Source organism: Echinops telfairi, unplaced genomic scaffold (assembly GCF_000313985.2).
Source record: "Echinops telfairi isolate 266 unplaced genomic scaffold, ASM31398v2 ScPeMD7_2;HRSCAF=8, whole genome shotgun sequence".
Classification (NCBI taxonomy): Eukaryota; Metazoa; Chordata; class Mammalia; order Afrosoricida; family Tenrecidae; genus Echinops; species Echinops telfairi.
The window spans coordinates 76493342-76498864 of record NW_022103898.1 but is presented as its reverse complement, the minus strand read 5'-3'; the positions used below and the strand labels follow the sequence as shown (position 1 = coordinate 76498864).

The window sequence follows — 5523 nt, the reverse complement described above, 5'->3', positions numbered from 1 at the left end:
GTCATCCCCGGGCCACCTGGCTCCGGAGAGGGCGCCGTGTCCCAGAGGGTCGCCCAGAGCTTCGGCCTCCGGCATCTCTCCAGCAGCCACTTCTTGCGTGAGAACATCGAGGCAAGCACGGGTTGGTAATATGACAAAGCAGTACATAGGGAAACTTCTTTGGGTTCCAGACCATGTAATTGCATGCCTAATGGCGTCGGAGCTGGAGAATGGGCGCAGCCAGCACTGGCTACTCGATGGTTTCCCTGGGACTTTAGTAGAGGCTGGAGCCCTGGACAAGAACCTCTGAGCTGCATCTAGTGATCACGCTGAACATTCCATTTGAAACGCTCCAAGACCGTCTCAGCCAGCGTTGGATTCACCCTCCTAGTGGAAGGGTATCTAACCTGGACTTCAATGCACCTCATGTACATGGCATTGAGGATATCACTGGTGAACCATTGGTCCAGCAGGAAGATGATAAACCTGAAGCAGCTGCTGCCAGGTTAGGACAGTACACGGACGTGGCTAAGCCAGTCATTGATCTATACAAGAGCCAGGGAGTGCTCCACCAGTTCTCTGGGATGGAGATGAGCAAAACCTGGCCCTATGTGTACACAAATAAGATCACACTTATTGAATCCAAAGAAGCCTACTGAGGCACCTGATGGAAGAACCGGGAAAATGTGATCATTCATTCAATTGTGGGTGAAGTCTTGGCGCCAGGCCCAAATTCGAAGCTCGCTCCTACAGCTTGCGCTGTCTTTCCTAGTGTACGTGGTGAACTGGTCTACAGAAACTAAGGAGTAGAAGGAATGAACAGAGAAGCTCTCCTTTGCCTTTCTGAAGGAGGCACGCCTGTCCATGTTGACGATGCCTCTGCACAGGTCTCAAACCCTTTGTGAAGAACCAGGTACAGATGGCATTTCAAATGGTGGATGATCTAAACTCTTGCCAATTTTGCCAGCCATGTTGTCGCTCTAGGAGCATACTCAATGGTGTTGGCTACTGGCTCTACCCTTCAAAGGCTGTGGATCTACAGCACCAGTAGGCCTGAGAACGGCAACAACTACAGCCCAGGCGGTGTCCCTGGTATGTGCTCTGCCGGTCACAGTGGGAGTGAAGCCAAATGCTCTCAAAGGTTGCTTCTCTGGTCTGCAGTGACTGGGCCCACCGTTTATTTTTTTTTTTGGTAGGAGTTTCACCTTTTTCCTGTATCCATGCTGCATGTCATCTCGGCTCTGCAGACCTCCTGGTATGAAATGATTTGGCTTTTACTAACCTTATTAGACGGCACTATTTGCACATCTCTTTTATCTCTTCGGAGGTGAATCCTGATGATTGTTGCTTTGATTCCTCTCAAATCTCCTTTTCTAAGAGCTGAGAGCAGGGAGACTATGTAGATCTCTTCCTACTCCAAGAAGTGAGCCACGCAGAGGATCTAAAACGACGGTCAGATTCTCATGGATTGACATGGCTCCTTTTATTGTGTGTGGGGAAAAAATAAAAGCCTCCAAAGTCTCCTAGACAATCTTCAAAAACCATAAATATTAAAAGACATCACTCATACCTGAAATATTAAGATCCTGTGAAAATACTGGACTAACAGACTGTTTTAGCTTTTTAGTCAAGACAACAAAATTGTGTTTTGAAAATGCTGCTAAATATGGGTGCCAACAGTGGTCTCCTGCAAGTAACCCAAGCATGTTATAAATAGCAAAGGGCAGGAAGCCTGTGGGGATTGAAGAAGATGTTGCCTGAGCTGTGCCTGATCGAGTATGACAGCTTTATGATTAGGGGAACCATATATATATATATTTTTTTTCTTTCAAAGATGCATTCTGTGGGGTGCCCATAAAATCTAGAAATAGAGATAATACTATTTTGTTGCACATGGTAATGTCATATATCAATAAACAATGTATTGAGTTGTCTGTCTTCCAGAAAAAAAATTATTATTTTCATATCTTACACCGACCGCTGTCTCCCTTCACCCACGGTTTTGTTGTTTGTCCCCCTTGTGTGCATATGGGGGGTGTTATGCGTCGATCATTGTAATAAGTTCCCCCTTCCTCCCCTTCTACCCCCACCTTCCCCCTCCCTTCCTGGTATCACTACTCCCACTTCTGTTCCTGAGGGGTTTATCTGACCTGGATTCTGTGTGTTCTGAGGTCTTATCTGTACCCGTGTACCTGCTCCGGTCTAGCCAGAGCTGAACGGCAGGACTGGGGTCATGATAGTGGGGGGTGAGGAAGCCTCAAACGACCAAAGGAATATTGTGTGTTTCATTGGTGCTATGCTATGCCCTGGTTGACTCATCCCTTCCTCCCTGTGAGGGGATGTCTTATTGTCTACAGATGGGTTTTGAGGCCCTGGATTTTTTTTGTTTTTGTTTTTGCCCTGGATTTTAAGAACTGAGTGCACCCCTTTTATAGATGAGTCAGCAAAGGCATGGAGGTCAGTGCCAAATCTAAGTCATTTAAGGGAGGGGAGGAGAGGAGACACAATTGTTGTCATGTCTGAGTTAATTGTTACAGCCACTGTGCCCATATATCTCCTTGAGGGTCATCTTCTTTTTTGCTGTCCCTCTACTTTACCAAGCATGGTATCCTTTTCCAAAGTCTGATCTATCCTGATAACATGTCCAAAGTACATGAAAGAAAGCCTATCCATCCTTGCTTCTGAGAAACATTCTGGCTGTACTTCTTCCAAGACAGATGTAGCATGTACATAATCTACTGCCAACTTGAGTGAAGGAGTGGAGTCTAGCCTGTCAATCAGTTCATAGGCAATAAGGCTTCTGTGTGGGCATGGTCTTCTGAGGATTCTGAGAACTCCTATCTTCCTCCCTGCAGGCAGGACACACTCTTTCCCTGTAAGACGTTCCTGTTGACAAGCCACATGGAGCTACCCTGATGGAGCCAGAGATGAGGATCAGACAGAGCTTCTGTCTCAGCATGTAGATTGAGTAAGCATTGTGAGAGAGAATCATCCTGACACACAGCTTTCCTTATTAAACCATGCGGTATTCCCTTGATATATTAGTTCAAAGGAAGTGTTGTGAAATTTCTATTCTTCCAAGGCTACCCATAGCTTGTTACGGTCCACGCAGTCAAATGTCTTGGCAGAGTCAATAAAACACAAATAAATATCTTTCTGATATTCTCTGCTTTCAGCCAAGATCCATCTGACATCAATGAGGGCTTCACAACCTCTTTGGAAGCCAGCTTGAATCTTTGCAGCTCCATGTCAGCGTACTGCTGCAGCTGTGGATGGGTGAGCTTCAGCAACACTTTACTTGCACGTGATATTGCTGATCTAGCTCTACAATTTATTTTGTATTCTGTTGGGTCACTTTTCTTTGGAATTGGTACAACTATGGCTCTTTTCCAGTTGGCCAAGTAGCTGCCTTCCAAATTTCATGATATAGATGAGTGAGTATTTCCAGGGCTTCATCAGCTTGTTGAAATGTTGCCATCGGTATTCCATCAATTCCTGAAGGCTTGGTTTTGGCTAATGCCTTCAGTTTGGCTTAGATTTCTTCCTTCAGTACCACTGGTTCTTTTTCATATGCTACCTCTTGAAAGGGTTGAATAAGCATAGTACACTTTATCTGAAAATCAGTGTAGATGTCTTTTTCACCCCAACAGGGTGTTTCCTGAAGCACTGCTATAAACACTCTGCTTCTTGGAGCTCAGAGCTCACTCTGGGCAGAAAAGATGAGAGCACTCTTGAAAATCATTGTCATGCAGATGAAAATCACTCAGAGCCATTTGAACAAAACATTAAGACACTCAATAGATCAATGTTGCGAAATAAGGGCATTCCAAAGTGCTTGTGTGTCCTGGAAAAGGTAGAAAGTCATCCACACGCCTAACCTAGAAGGCATGCTCAGGGACAAAAATGAAAGAAAGAAAAGATGATCCAAAGCTTTCCTCATGACTGATCTTAGGCTAAATATAAGGGGGAAATGAAGGATGAGGAAGCATTTTAAATGAACAAAGGCAAAACAAAACCAACTCACAGAGCTGCCCTATACAGGGTTTCTGAGGCTCTAAATCTTTACAGGAGCAGGTCACTTCATATTTCTGTAAAGGTGAAACTGAGGTACAGGGAGACAGACAGACATAACTGATAGGACAAGGGAGAGCAGAAACAAATAGCTTTATTAGGGGGTGCAGGTTTTTAAAGAGGTGGTGAGGAATGTATGGATATTATGGCAATTAGTGTATGGGGTCTGGAAACTCCAAGAATTGCTTGTTGACTCCATGTGTGCAGCTTTCTTTGAACCCAGAGCATCTGGTTTCATTGGTCATCTTATCTGGTGCCGTTTGCTGCTGACCTTTGGGATGTGCAGGGAAGCACGTGCAGGGCCCCAACCTGCTTCAGCTTAGTCCAAACAGGGCTGCCTAGTTCTGACCCAGCCCAAACAATTTCACCTTGAGAGCGGCTTGTGGGTTTGAATAGTTGAGCAGACCAACACTTACTCAACAGAGCCACCAGGGCTCTTTGTAAATGAGTGACCTCGCTGGAAGGTAAAAGAGTATCACTGCACATTGCCAAGCCAAACAACTGGGTCCAGTGTTTTGTGTTGAAGTTCCAGGAGATTCTAGAAAAGCTAAGTCTTCAACAGTCAAGAAGAGCAAATCCCAGGGAAGGGATTTTTGTTTGCAGTGTTGTTACCTCATTCAGATGTTGGGATGTCCAGTTTTACACACACACACACACACACACACACCCCACAATAAAGAAAATATGACTCATCTGGAGGAGGAAAAAGCAGACAAGAAACCATCCAAATATTGGATTTACTAGGCCAAAAAGTTATTTATTTTTGCTACCAAATAATGAAATCTTTATTAAACAAAAATACTAAAATATGAAGTTATTGTTTCTTGATATGTCCTCCAGCTAAGTCTACAACTCTTCTTTTTTTAATTGTGATTTGAGTGAAGATTTAGAGTCAGTTGGCTTTCCACATACCGGTTCACACACATCTTGTTTCGTGACCTTGATGGCAGTTTCACAATGGAACAGCACTCTCCCCACTTGTTTGCCGTGTTTACTGTTGCCATGCGTGCTCCTTTTCCAGGGTCCCATGCCTGCCTTCTGATGTCTATCCCTTTTGATAGAGTAAGGTTGATGGTTCTGAAGAGAGGTACCCCCATGCAGGGGTAAGTTTACTGGGCAAAATTTTTAAATAAACTGACTTAAATATGCTGAAAAGGGTAAAGGGCCCTACAAGACATCACAAGAAAACTTCGAACTAATATCCCTTATGACTACAGATGCACAAATTTTGAACAACATCCTACTGTATCAATCTGTTAGGTTTCTGGAGCAATTTACCCTAGTTGTTGCTTTGCTGAAGGAATTTATTTGACAGAAGCACATTTGCAAATCCAAGTGATTTTGTATGATTTAAAAAAAAATCATTTTCTTAGGGGCTCAAACAACTCTTTTTTTAATCGTTTTATTAGGGGCTCATACAACTCTTATCACAATCCATACATACATCAATTGTGTAAAGCACATTTGTACATT

At 43.9% G+C, this 5523-nt stretch overlaps 1 protein-coding gene and 1 pseudogene across 1 annotated transcript in view; one reads left to right on the top strand and one right to left on the bottom strand.

The window, feature by feature from the left end:
- On the top strand, positions 1-638 carry LOC101659091 (annotated as a pseudogene).
- LOC101657590 (retinol dehydrogenase 16-like) overlaps positions 1-5523 on the bottom strand; it is a 93174-nt gene that overhangs the window by 30337 nt on the left and 57314 nt on the right. The gene's annotated exons all lie outside the window — the stretch shown is intronic.